Source organism: Palaemon carinicauda, chromosome 21, assembly GCF_036898095.1.
Source record: "Palaemon carinicauda isolate YSFRI2023 chromosome 21, ASM3689809v2, whole genome shotgun sequence".
Taxonomy (NCBI): Eukaryota; Metazoa; Arthropoda; class Malacostraca; order Decapoda; family Palaemonidae; genus Palaemon; species Palaemon carinicauda.
In genome coordinates, this window is record NC_090745.1 from 30,565,213 (window position 1) to 30,580,129 (window position 14,917).

At 43.8% G+C, this 14,917-nt stretch overlaps 1 long non-coding RNA gene across 1 annotated transcript in view; it reads right to left on the reverse strand.

Annotated features, from left to right (window-relative positions):
- LOC137614652 (uncharacterized) overlaps positions 1-12,054 on the reverse strand; it is a 44,402-nt gene extending 32,348 nt beyond the window's left edge. The window contains exon 1 of the long non-coding RNA XR_011039119.1: positions 11,852-12,054. This is a non-coding gene — a long non-coding RNA (uncharacterized lncRNA). The remainder of the gene's footprint in view (positions 1-11,851) is intronic.
- Positions 12,055-14,917: the final 2,863 nt, after the last annotated feature.

Below are 14,917 nucleotides of genomic sequence, written 5' to 3' on the forward strand. Positions count from 1 at the left end.
CCCTGACTGGGGGGGAAACAACAAGACGCTCCCCTGACTGGGGGGGAAACAACAAGACGCTCCCCTGACTGGGGGCGGAAACAACAAGACGCTCCCCTGACTGGGGGGGGGAAACAACAAGACGCTCCCCTGACTGGGGGGGAAACAACAAGACGCTCCCCTGACTGGGGGGGGGAAACACCAAGACGCTCCCCTGACTCGGGGGAAACACCAAGACGCTCCCTTGACTCGGCGGGAAACACCAAGACGCTCCCCTGACTCGGCGGGAAACACCAAGACGCTCCCCTGACTCGGGGGGAAACACCAAGACGCTCCCCTGACTCGGCGGGAAACACCAAGACGCTCCCCTGACTCGAGGGGGAAACACCAAGACGCTCCCCTGACTGGGGGGGGGGAAACAACAAGACGCTCCCCTGACTCGGGAGAAACACCAAGATGCTCCCCTGACTCGGGGGAAACACCAAGACGCTCCCCTGACTTGGGGGGAAACACCAAGACGCTCCCCTGACTCGGGGGGAAACAACAAGACACTCTCCTGATTGGGGGGGAAACAACAAGACGCTCCCCTGACTAGGGGGGAACACCAAGACGCTCCCCTGACTCGGGGGGAACACCAAGACGCTCCCCTGACTCGGGGGGAACACCAAGACGCTCCCCTGACTCGGGGGGAACACCAAGACGCTCCCCTGACTCGGGGGGAACACCAAGACGCTCCCCTGACTCGGGGGGAACACCAAGACGCTCCCCTGACTCGGGGGGAACACCAAGACGCTCCCCTGACTCGGGGGGAACACCAAGACGCTCCCCTGACTCGGGGGGAACACCAAGACGCTCCCCTGACTCGGGGGGAACACCAAGACGCTCCCCTGACTCGGGGGGAAACACCAAGACGCTCCCCTGACTCCAAGGAAACACCAAGACGCTCCCCTGACTCCAAGGAAACACCAAGACGCTCCCCTGACTCCAAGGAAACACCAAGACGCTCCCCTGACTCGAAGGAAACACCAAGACGCTCCCCTGACTCGGGGGGAAACACCAAGACGCTCCCCTGACTCGGGGGGAAACAAGACGCTCCCCTGACTCGGGGGGAAACAAGACGCTCCCCTGACTCGGGGGGAAACAAGACGCTCCCCTGACTCGGGGGGAAACAAGACGCTCCCCTGACTCGGGGGGAAACACCAAGACGCTCCCCTGACTCGGGGGGAAACACCAAGACGCTCCCCTGACTCGGGGGGAAACACCAAGACGCTCCCCTGACTCGGGGGGAAACACCAAGACGCTCCCCTGACTCGGGGGGAAACACCAAGACGCTCCCCTGACTCGGGGGGAACACCAAGACGCTCCCCTGACTCGGGGGGAACACCAAGACGCTCCCCTGACTCGGGGGGAAACACCAAGACGCTCCCCTGACTCGGGGGGAAACACCAAGACGCTCCCCTGACTCGAAGGAAACACCAAGACGCTCCCCTGACTCGAAGGAAACACCAAGACGCTCCCCTGACTCGGGGGGAAACACCAAACTCCCCTGACTCGGGGGGAAACAAGACGCTCCCCTGACTCGGGGGGAAACACCAAGACGCTCCCCTGACTCGGGGGGAAACACCAAGACGCTCCCCTGACTCGGGGGGAAACACCAAGACGCTCCCCTGACTCGGGGGGAAACACCAAGACGCTCCCCTGACTCGGGGGGAAACACCAAGACGCTCCCCTGACTCGGGGGGAAACACCAAGACGCTCCCCTGACTCGGGGGGAAACACCAAGACGCTCCCCTGACTCGGGGGGAAACACCAAGACGCTCCCCTGACTCGGGGGGAAACACCAAGACGCTCCCCTGACTCGGGGGGAAACACCAAGACGCTCCCCTGACTCGGGGGGAAACACCAAGACGCTCCCCTGACTCGGGGGGAAACACCAAGACGCTCCCCTGACTCGGGGGGAAACACCAAGACGCTCCCCTGACTCGGGGGGAAACACCAAGACGCTCCCCTGACTCGGGGGGAAACACCAAGACGCTCCCCTGACTCGGGGGGAAACACCAAGACGCTCCCCTGACTCGGGGGGAAACACCAAGACGCTCCCCTGACTCGGGGGGAAACACCAAGACGCTCCCCTGACTCGGGGGGAAACACCAAGACGCTCCCCTGACTCGGGGGGAAACACCAAGACGCTCCCCTGACTCGGGGGGAAACACCAAGACGCTCCCCTGACTCGGGGGGAAACACCAAGACGATCCCCTGACTCGGGGGGAAACACCAAGACGATCCCCTGACTCGGGGGGAAACACCAAGACGCTCCCCTGACTGGGGGGGAAACACCAAGACGCTCCCCTGACTGGGGGGGAAACACCAAGACGCTCCCCTGACTGGGGGGAAACACCAAGACGCTCCCCTGACTGGGGGGAAACACCAAGACGCTCCCCTGACTGGGGGGAAACACCAAGACGCTCCCCTGACTGGGGGGAAACACCAAGACGCTCCCCTGACTGGGGGGGAAACACCAAGACGCTCCCCTGACTGGGGGGGAAACAACAAGACGCTCCCCTGACTGGGGGGGAAACAACAAGACGCTCCCCTGACTGGGGGGAAAACAACAAGACGCACCCCTGACTGGGGGGGAACAACAAGACGCTCCCCTGACTGGGGGGCGGAACAACAAGACGCTCCCCTGACTGGGGGGCGGAACAAGACGCTCCCCTGACTGGGGGGGAAACACCAAGACGCTCCCCTGACTGGGGGGGAAACACCAAGACGCTCCCCTGACTCGGGGGGAAACACCAAGACGCTCCCCTGACTCGGGGGGAAACACCAAGACGCTCCCCTGACTCGGGGGGAAACACCAAGACGCTCCCCTGACTCGGGGGGAAACACCAAGACGCTCCCCTGACTCGGGGGGAAACACCAAGACGCTCCCCTGACTCGGGGGGAAACACCAAGACGCTCCCCTGACTGGGGGGGATACACCAAAATGCTCCCCTGACTGGGGGGGAAACAACAAGACGCTCCCCTGAATGGGGGGGGGGGGAAATAACAAGACGCTCCCCTGACTGGGGTGGGGGGGAAACGCCAAGGCGCTCCCCTGACTGGGGTGGGGAAACGCCAAGGGCTCTCCTGACTGGGGGGGGGGGAAACGCCAAGGGCTCCCCTGACTTGGGGGGGGGAAACGCCAAGGGCTCCCCTGACTTGGGGGGGGGAAACGCCAAGGGCTCCCCTGACTTGGGGGGGGGGAAACGCCAAGGGCTCACCTGACTGGGGGGGGGGAAACGCCAAGAGGCTCCACCCACTCTGGGGATACACCAAGAGGCTCCACCCACTCTGGGGATACACCAAGAGGCTCCACCCACTCTGGGGATACACCAAGAGGCTCCACCCACTCTGGGGATACACCAAGAGGCTCCACCCACTCTGGGGATACACCAAGAGGCTCCACCCACTCTGGGGATACACCAAGAGGCTCCACCCACTCTGGGGATACACCAAGAGGCTCCACCCACTCTGGGGATACACCAAGAGGCTCCACCCACTCTGGGGATACACCAAGAGGCTCCACCCACTCTGGGGATACACCAAGAGGTTCCACTTACTATGGGGATACACCAAGAGGCTCCACCCACTCTGGGGATACACCAAGAGGCTCCACCCACTATGGGGATACACCAAGAGGCTCCACCCACTATGGAGATACACCAAGAGCTAGGATGATTAATACTACTGGAGATGCCCTGACTCAGAATTCTTTCCTGAACACTTTGAGGCCAGGGTTTGGCCAGATTCACCCCGTCAGATTGTCAAATCTCGATCCCAAGTTAATCCTCCGACAGCGTGCTGGTACTTAGTCTGTTTTACTCAGACCTTTGTTTATAGCCGATAACTATTTTCTTGTGCTATTTTATTAGTGATGGTCCCTTCCTGTGATGCTTTATTAAAAAAAAAATAATGTTAAACTTGTTGCTCAACTTATTGGTGAATCAGTTACAAACTCCTGGTAATAATGAACTAAAGTAAAGTTGTTCACCTTTATAGCCCTCTATGGATGACATTGAACACAGCTTGTGATAATTTCACAACTGTTGTTATTGATTTTTGCGTGAAGGCAGTCAGCGGATTTTTTTCGTACAACCAAGAGCAGCACAGGAAGGAGCCATTGCTAATGAAGGCACAATAAGGTCTGAATAGAACTGACTACAAATTCCAATACAGTGACATAGATTAACTTGAAGGATCATGAACTGACAGTTTGAAGGGTAAAAACCTGGCTTCCCTTAATCCGGGTCAGGGCATCTCCAGTTATTTTTCCTCCAAGACCAAGAGGCTCCCCTGACTCTCTGGGGATACACCAAGAGGCTCCCCTGACTCTCTGGGGATACACCAAGAGGCTCCCCTGACTCTCTGGGGATACACCAAGAGGCTCCCCTGACTCTCTGGGGATACACCAAGAGGCTCCCCTGACTCTCTGGGGATACACCAAGAGGCTCCCCTGACTCTCTGGGGATACACCAAGAGGCTCCACCCCCTCGGGGTATACACCAAGAGGCTCCACCCCCTCGGGGGATACACCAAGAGGCTCCACCCCCTCGGGGGATACACCAAGAGGCTCCACCCCCTCGGGGGATACACCAAGAGGCTCCACCCCCTCGGGGGTTACACCAAGAGACTCCACCCACTTGGGGGTTACACCAAGAGACTCCACCCACTTGGGGGTTACACCAAGAGACTCCACCCACTTGGGGGTTACACCAAGAGACTCCACCCACTTGGGGGTTACACCAAGAGACTCCACCCACAAGGGGGAAACACCAAGAGGCTTTTAAGAGCAAAACCTAATAGGCCAAGACAACATTCTGCCTTATTTAACCCAGGGCCGTAAAGGGTAAATGGGGAAGAAATGAGAGGTAGATATGTCAAAATATGGTAAAAACATTTCCAGAAATGAAAAGCATTGTGTAAAAAAAAAAAAAAAAAAAAAAAAAAAAAAGACCCCATGGCTTTTTAGTACTGTGTACTCGGTAGCTTCAGTTATCAGCGCAGCTCTTGGCCTAGTTAATTTACTCCCACTCTATGGTACATCCTCTGTATTGTTTAATAGTTAACAGCAGCATTTATTTCTAGCCATTATCCTAACCAGTCCTCGGCATACGTGAGTCTGAAGTCAATTGTCCAACATATTGTTCTAACCTTTACCGTTCCAAGTCATCAACCGGCATGCTAATGGAGTCTTATTATCCCTGATGCTGTGTGTGTGTGTGTTGACCTTTACCTTTGAATCTTATGTCTGGGGATAACCTATTATTTTACCCCAGATCCCTAGCGTCAATTACTATTTTTCAGTTCATACAAACACTTTGGTCCATATACTTTTATAATAGAACGTGTCGTTCGTAATAATAATAATAATAATAATAATAATAATAATAATAATAATAATAAAAAACAATGGCTAACTGGTTAGCGACGGCTAAGGTAAAGCTGCGTCTAAATGTTTCACTTTGCCTTACAACCCTCGTTGCAATAAAATTAAATTTAGCATTACTAAAATATGCGTCAGAGGGCCAAAAACGTTCCTAAAGTGAATGAGAGGTGTCTGTTTGTCTGCAGACCACCGATTATACTTCAGCCAAAAGACCATATTACTTTAGATGCTGCTTTTCTGATCATATACTCCAGGGGAACCTTACTCTCTACAGGACCTTCACAGTCATTTTATGTGCATTCCAAGGCATTCATCATTTCACACTGCATATTGCTCGTTTATCGTCAAATCGACACTATCGGAGCACTTACGAAAACTAGAAAGTCCTCAGTTTCCTCTTGAAAGACTTTATATAAAAAGTCTTCCAGATGACTAGTGAGAGCTAATTGTATAGTCTCCGGGCTGCACATTTAAAGTCTCTATAGCCTACAGTAGACGTATCTAATATTCCAATAAAATTTGAAACCATTTGTAACTATTCCAGTGAATTTATCAAAAAAAAATACAATATTCAATCTAATATTTCTGTTTTGATTTTCACATTCGCCCTTATTTGGTAGTAGGTTGGCCAGGGCACCAGCCACCCGTTGAGATACTACCGCTAGAGTGTCATTGGCACTTGACTGGCCAGACAATATTACATTGGACACTTCTCTCTGGTTACAGCCCATTTTGTCTTTTCCTACACATACACCGAGTATTCTAACCTATTCTTTATATATTCTCCTCTGTCCTCCTACACCCGACAACATCTGAGATTACCAAACAATTCGCTCAAGGGGTTAACTGTTGCACTAATAGTTTAGTGGCTACTTTCCTCTCGGTAAGGGTAGAAAAGAATTAAGTTATGGTAAGTAGCTCTTCTAGGAGAAGGACACTCCAAAATCAAACCATTGTTCTCTAGCCATGGGCTAGAGGCCATAGCCTCTGTACCATGGTCTTCCACTGTGCTGGGGTGAGTTCTCTTACTTGAGCGTACACTCGGGAAAACTATTTTATCTTATTTCTCTTCCTCTTGTTTTAGAAGTTTTAATAGTTTATATATGAAAGATCTAGTTTAGTGTTACTGTTCTTAAAATATTTTGATTTTAATTGTTAATTATTTCTCTTATAGTTTACTTTTCATTATTCCTTTTCCTGACTGGACTATTTTCCCTGTTGGAGCCATTGGTCTTATAGTATCTTGCTTTTCCAACTAGGGTTTGTAGTTTAGCAAGTAATAATAATAATAATAATAATAATAATAATAATAATAATAATAATAATAATAATAATAATAATAATAACGGTTAGAAAAGATATTAGGAAATTTGTGAAAACTAATGAATACAGGAGGCCTTCCTGATGGGTCTTACAAAGGCCAACACATAGGCCAGACGAAGTTTACGTTCATTATTATTATTATTACTTGCTAAGCTACAACCCTAGTTGGAAAATCAGGATGCTGTAAGCCCAGAGGCTCCAACAGGGGAAATAGCCCAGTAAGGAAAGGAGAAAAGGGGAAAATAAAATATTTTAAGAACAGTAACATTAAAATAAATATCACCTACTGTATATAAACTTTAACAAAACAGGAGGAAGAGAAATTAAATAGAATAGTGTGCTCGAGTGTACCCTCAAACAAGAGAACTCTAACCCAAGAGAGTGAAAGACCATGGTACAGAGGCCATGGCACTACCCAAGACTAGAGAACAATGGTTTGATTTTGGAGTGTCCTTCTCTTAGAGGGGCTGTTTACCATAGCGAAAGTCTCTCTTCTACCCTTACTAAGAGGAAAGTGGCCACTGAACAATTACAGTCCAGTAACTCCTTGGCATAACAATATTTGTTTGGTAATCTCAGTGTTGTCAGGTGTATGAGGACAGAAGAATATGTAAAGAATAGGCCAGAGTATTTGGTGTATGTGTAGGCCAAGGGAAAATGAACCGTAATCAGAGAGAAGGATCCGATGTAGTACTGTGGCCATTCAAAAGACGGCATGACTCTAGTGGTAGCATCTCAATGGGTGGCTGGTGCCCTGGACAACCTACTACCTACTATAATATGAATTAATGGTCGAATATGCAGTTTATCAAATGCACGCTGGTATCATTTATGTTTGTGTACGTTGGCACGTTCCAGGTCGTTTAGTGAGGAAAGAGCTAGTTTTTTTTATAACCCCTTCCCTCCTTGCTCAACATATCTTGCCATTTTTTGCTTTCCCAGTATTTAAAGAACATCCTGATTAATGTACAAGAAGAGGAGAGCTGCATAACTGCATAATTTGGTCGACAGAAGTTTACAGGTAGTCAAAAGATACCAGTCCTCTAAACTTTATCTGACAGCCAACAGTTGTTTCTAAGCTCGAACGTTATCATGTTTATCGGAACAATTTTTACGTACTGAAGTACCAGAATTAACAGCATATTCTCAGAAATCTCTCTCTCTCTCTCTCTCTCTCTCTCTCTCTCTCTCTCTCTCTCTCTCTCTCTCTCTCCCCAAGGACATTTCTCACTTTAAAGTTCTGGTTCATAGTTTTCTCGATTAATAACTACAGTTCCAGGACTTTTATGACAATTTCACATTGAAATTCTTAAAACTTTAATTACTTTCCGGATAACTTATTGTTTGCTTGAAGATTGTAACCTAATCCTCAAATTTATTCATCTGTGTGTAAAAAGTTCAATCATGTCTTAAGTATCGCCCAACAAGTTTTAGGAAAATACATTTAAAATATTCACTGAATTATGCACCAGCCACCCGTTGAGATACTCGTACTACCGCTAGTTATATGGAACCCTTTGACTGGCCAGACAGTACTACATTGGAGCCCTCTCTCTGGCTACGGTTAATTTTCCCTTTCCTTGCACATATACCGAATAGTCTGGCATATTCTTTACATATTCTCATCTATCCTAATACACCTGACAACATTGAGATTGCCAAACAATTCTTCATCCAAGGGATTAATGCACAGTAATTGTTCAGTGGCTACTTTACTCTTGTTAAGAGTAGAAGAGACTCTTTAGCTATGGTGGGCAGCTCTTCTAGGAGAAGGGCACTCCAAAATCAAACCATTGTTCTCTAGTCGTGAGTAGTGCCAATGTACCATGGTCTTCCACTGTCTTAGGTTAGAGTTCTCTTGCTTGAGGGTACACTATTTATCTTATGTCTCTTTCTCTTTTGTTAAAGTTTTTATAGTTTATATAAGAAATGATTATTTTAATATTGTTACAGTCCTCAAAATATTTAATTTTTCCTAGTTTCGTTTCCTCAATGGGCCATTTTCCCTGTTGGAGCACCTGGGCTTATAGCATTCTGCTTTTCCCACTAGGGTTGTAGCTTAGCAAATAATAATAATAATAATAATAATAATAATAATAATAATAATAATAATAATAATAATGACAAAAAATTGATAGTTCTTAATTCTCAGTTTCATGAAACTTTTCCGTCAGTTACTCCATGACATCAACAACTCTCCCAATTTTATTTTCCGGCCCGCTTTTCGAAGGTAGCACTTATAAAATCTATGTGATTAATAACCCCAGGGACAAGAGAACAAGAGAGAAAAAACGAAGGATAAAAACAAAAGAATAAAAAATAGAGATAAAAAGTAATGCCCCAATGATGTTAGGAAACTTCACAAATGATAAAAGATTATGCACTTTATATAAAATAAGAAACCGTGGATAAAATGATAATCGCTCCAGCGATTTAATAGAAATTAACCAGATCTATAAAGATATAAGAAATATCTCTTGTGATAAAGCCTTAAAACTAATAGGAACTTGAGATTGTGCACGGATGCTTTTAAAGGGCAACCGGATTTGACACATTTGTAAAAAATTCCAATCGGAAAAAAAAGCAAATCTACCTAATAAAGTCTTCTGAGAGATGTATTGTTCCACATGACAAGTGTCCCATGGTTGGCAATTAGCATATCTTATCGAAGGGCAAAGTTTACTTTCACTGAACACCAAAACTATGAAGATCCTAAAGACCAGGGTTTAATATTGAGTAAATGTCAGAATACTTAAAACAATTAAAACAAATTCATTAAATGGGGTAGAAAAATATAATGTCTGCCGTACTTCAAAAATGATGAATATAAAATATAATGGGCGAGAAACTTTTTGCTAATCAACATTGAAATTAATAGGTCTGATAATACAGTAAGTTTATTAAGATAAGACTAACATCTTGCAAGATGAATTTGCTGCGGCATCGCAATGAAAAATCTACATCAAATTATGCAAACATAGAAATAAGAAAGATGGTCTACGAAATTATCAACATATTTAATTATACTCCTGGATTATGGTAAAATATACACCAAGATGTGGGGGGGGGGGAAATAACATAATAAAATAAATTATCCAAGAACTAAACTAACATTTCAAACTAAAAGTTATTTGTTTACAAGACCACGCTCTCTATTTACTCCTAATTATGCAGTCCTGCAGCTCTCCTCCTCTTCTACATTAATTAGGATGTTCTTTAAATACTAGGAAAGCAAAAAAAAAAATGGCAAGATATGTTGAGCAAGGGGGGAAGGGGTTATATAAAAACTAGCTCTGTTTCCTTACTAAATGACCTGGAAAGGGCATCGTCAACACACATCCAAACAGAAGTTGTGATGCCAGTGTACATAAAAAGAAGTTCGTAATGCCAGCGTACATTTGATAAACTGCATATTCAAATTACATAGTCAATAAAAATTGCAGTAATTACTCAAGTGTCATTATTTGCGAGTTTTATATTTTATGGACACTAGTAATTACGAAATTTTTAATTTAGTACATATTTTGAATATAGCAAATGTGTTAGGTTGACTATGTTTATGTTTAGGTCGTTTCGTGAGGAAACGAAGTTAACTTTTTTATAACCCCTTCCCCCTTGCTCAACATATCTTGTCACTTTTTGCTTTCCCAGCATTAAAAGAACCACCTAATTACTGTAGAAGAGGAGAGCTGCAGGACTGCACAATTTGGGAGTAAATGGAGAGCGAGGTCTCTTAAACAAACCCCAACTAAGATCTGTACCTGTTAACTAAACACAATCACGGTACCTCGAATTACTGGAATACAACGGATTTACTGGAATCCCCTTGAAAATTACCGAAATCCCCTACAATATCACTGCACACCCTTAGAAATCAATAAATATGTTTTTTATTAAAATATGTTATTTTTATGCTTTTAGCATTTATATTTTTTATATATTTGCAGGTAGAACCTTGGCTAGGGGTTGTGACCTGGGAAGGACGTCCGGGTGCTTGGCCCCTCGGCTAGGGGTTGTGACCTAGGAAGGGGGTCCGGGGCCTTTCCCCTGGCTACGGATTGTGACCTGGGAATTACTAGGTTAGGTTAGGTGGGTTTATTTAATTAATTTACTCAAAAATAATGTAAATTGAGACAAACATATTGATCGATTTCTAAGGGTTTGCAGTGATATAGTGGGGGATTTCGGTAATTTTCAAAGGGATTCCAGTATTTACCGGAGGATTCCAGTAAATCCGGGGGATTCCAGTAATTCGTGGTTCCTACAAAATCACCAGTATCGATGTTTAGAATTTGGGCAAAATGGGTTGCGGCTTATTGGTAAAATTAATGAGTGGTGATCGCCACACGGGTTCGAATCCAGCTCAAACTCTATAGTTCCGTTAGTATCTGCAACTTCACCATCCTTGTGAACTAAGGATGGGGGATTTGGGGGAGCCTATAGGTCTACCAATTGAGTCATCCTTGGTCCTAGCTTGGGTGGAGAGAGGGGCTTGGTCGATGATCGTTATGTATATAAGGCCAGTCTCTAGAGAATTGTCCTGCTTGCTAGGCCAATGTCACTGCTCCATGCCTGCCATTTATTAGTGGCATTTAAACCTTGAAAACTAGACACGGCGTGACACGGGAGGCATAAGAATAGGAATCCTCCATTACTTTAATTGTGAAAAAAAGTTGCAGATATTTAGGCAAGTTTTAACTATCGCATCAGGCAAGAATATCGAAGAGGAAAAATATTGTGCTTTTCAAAAAGATTCTACAACTAGGCCTACTTATGCAAAACACTGGAGTACCTCATGAGTTTTGTAATTATAGCCTTGGGTAATACAGACTGTGTATAGATTTACTGAATTTTGCCATGTAAAGATAGTCTTTGGATAATAAACACTGCGTATAGATTCACCGGCATCAAACCACGATTAGTAAGCATAGACCTATAGCCTAAACATTCACGATGCATGTCTTTGTCTCTCGCCTTCTCATATCAATTCTTTATAGTAATTCGAATTGAGAGAGATCACTAACAAACACCATTAACAGTTCATCACAATTTAAAGACTATATAAAGAATAAAACCCCCATAAAAAAATCAAAGCTAACCTGCATCGCACTGTGTTCTTACCTAAGGCCAGAAGCAAAATGAATGAAATTATCCTCCAAATGCAGATCGTCCGATCCCCGCCACATACACAAGACCTCGACATTTTGCAAGTCCACCAACACATGAATTCTATAACACGAGCTTCAGAGGACCACCAACTACCATACCACTTGGTCAACTGAGAATTTTGAGAAAGACTGCGAAACCGCATTCTTCTTTTTGTGTTTTCCCTTACATGCCAAGAGTAGACAAACTATGTAACAACCGAAGTTCCCTCTCAAAAGGTTGAATTGCCCAAATCCTTATTATTATTATTATTATTATTATTATTATTGTTGTTGTTGTTGTTGTTGTTGTTACTAGAAAAGTAATAATCTCAAATAAGAAAAGCAAAATGCTGCAAGCTCAAAAGAAAATATCCCAGTGCGGAAAGGAAATTTAGAAGTATCGAATAAACTACGAAAGATAAATATGAAAAATTATTTAAAAAGGCAAATCAGACAATGGCTAGGTTAGTAGAATTTGGAAATCAAATCGCCTAAAATTACATATAAGAATCAGACTATATACCATTCCAGTGAGATCTGTTTTCTTGAATGGACACGAGTCATGGTAAGACAACGAAACAATATCCAACAGACTGCAGATTTGAGAACAAAGCCCTCAGAAGAATATTGGGAGTTGAATGACATGGCATGATTAGAAATGAAACTATAAGAGAGATTACCCGAGTGCCATATTAATTAAGTGGATGAGATTATGGTGAGGGATAGGAGATGGTTTGGGCATGCTCTTCGCTCTCCCCAACAGAGAGATTAGTTACCAAATGTTTAACTGCGCTCCACAAGGCACTAGAAAAGTTGGAAGACCCAGGCCTCCATGGCTGAGGGCTATGAAGCGTGAAGTAGATGATGTATGGAGAAGTATTGAATTAAAAGCTCAAGATAGAGACGACTGGCGAAATCTAACCTATGATGCCCTTTGCATCAATAGGCGTAGGAGGAGATGGTGATGATATATATATATATATATATATATATATATATATATATATATATATATATATATATATATATATATATATATATATATATATATATATATATATATATATATATATATATATATATGATCAGTAACAACGTCAAATATACGAGTCATATACAGTATGGACTATCAAGGTCTAAATATATCTAGACCTTCGGTCTATAAACTATGAAATCGAAATTTATCTCAACACAACTTGTTCAACAGAAAAGCATTTGTAACCAGTAGCAACATAATAGGTCTATTGTGGTGTATGTAAGCAATTCTCGAAAGACAAAGATCGGTTTATAAATGGATTCAATGACTTGAAAATATAACATCTAGATTTTCTAGCTATGAAAAGATGAAACACAAAAAAATAACTTTCTAGAAGAAATAGAGAAAAAAAATAAATTCGATCATCCTTCAGTAGTTCAGTCTGGCTTCTGAACAACAAGATTGTATTGGAGGTGTGTATCACACGTGATACTACTTATTGGTGAGAGGCTAGCACTCAAAGGTCAAAATGAGATTAGCGAGTCTAAGGAAAATGGCAATAATTTAGGATTTCTGGAATTATCGGCCAAGTATGACTTTTTAGCATCACATTTAGACAAACTTAGCAGCTGTGGTTGGGGGTCATGTTTCCTAAATATTTCGCACAATTTGTAAGGAGTTCGTTGACGTTATAGGTATGCCTATTTTGAGATCTATGATTGCTGAAGTGAAGACTGCAAACTACTTCAGTATTAGTGTTGATTCAACACCTGAACTGCAACATGTTGATCAGCTCACATTCCATATTACGATATGTTGATCCCAAAAAGTATGAAGCTTAAGAAAGAATCTTGAAATTCATTCCAATATATAGTGACGCCGGCAAAGATTTTGCTAGTGTCATAATGGAATACTTGTCCAACTGGGGACTCTTTGATGATGTGCTGATCACAAAGTTACGGTAATGCTAATAGTTATGGACTTACCCTGCAGTGCTCATCCACTCAACTTGGTTAGCAGTTACGGGCCTTTAGTCCAAGAGCCCGAGTCTTGCTATGGGCATGGCAATCTTATAGTAGTAGTAGTAGTAGTAGTAGTAGTAGTAGTAGTAGTAGTAGTAGTAGTAGTAGTAGGTTAGCAGCGCTGCAGAAAGCTGTGTAAAAGCGTTTTTTTTTTTTTTTTTTTTTTTGGGGGGGGGGGTATTGTTCAAAAACTACAACTTTCTGTTTGGTTTCACATACCGTTAGAAGTTGTTAATTGACGCACTAGCAAAAAATTCAGAGTATTCTGATTCTCCTTATCGGAGATCCGTTGGTCAACAAGGAATGGTGCTGTGAGATCGCTAAAATTGAACTCATTGAGGATTATTAAAATTTTGGAACTCTTCATGAGGATGCTGATCAGAGTGAGGACACACAAGACGAGGAAGAACAGCTTGCAGCGTATTTATGCAAGTTTAAAAGCATAATTTTGTGTTTTGGGCAGATATACTAGAAATAGTTGACGAAGTTAATCTTATTTTACGAGCTGAGGGACTATGCTTGAAGGTTGTAAAAGATAACATGAAATCATTTTGGAACATTTCAAATGTATTTGCACTAACTTTGATCACTATGAAAACAAAGCTTTTCTTGTCTTTTCGAAGTTGTTTGATGATGTAGAATCTCCAATTTATCATAGTGAAGCAAAACGTAGTCGTACTCGTAAGGAGCATCTCAATAAAAACTAATTGTAATGACTCAAATGAGCAGATTTTCAAACCTAGAGAAAAACTTTGCCCACAAACGTTCTTGGTTGCCTTATCACCGAGATGAGCAGACGCTCCACTGTCTATTCACAAGTTCATGGTAACTCCTCAAGGAGCAGCTAGACCTTTGTGGTAAAGTATAAAGAGAGACTTGGAAATGGATTTGGAGAACGAAATTACTCAGTTTCATAAACATATATCCATTAAAATTGATGACCTTTATCATGACAATGTTCTAAACATTCCCTAAAAAATAATTGCAGTGAAATCACAGTCTTATCCAATATGGCTATTGCTGTATAAATTAAGTCTATCTT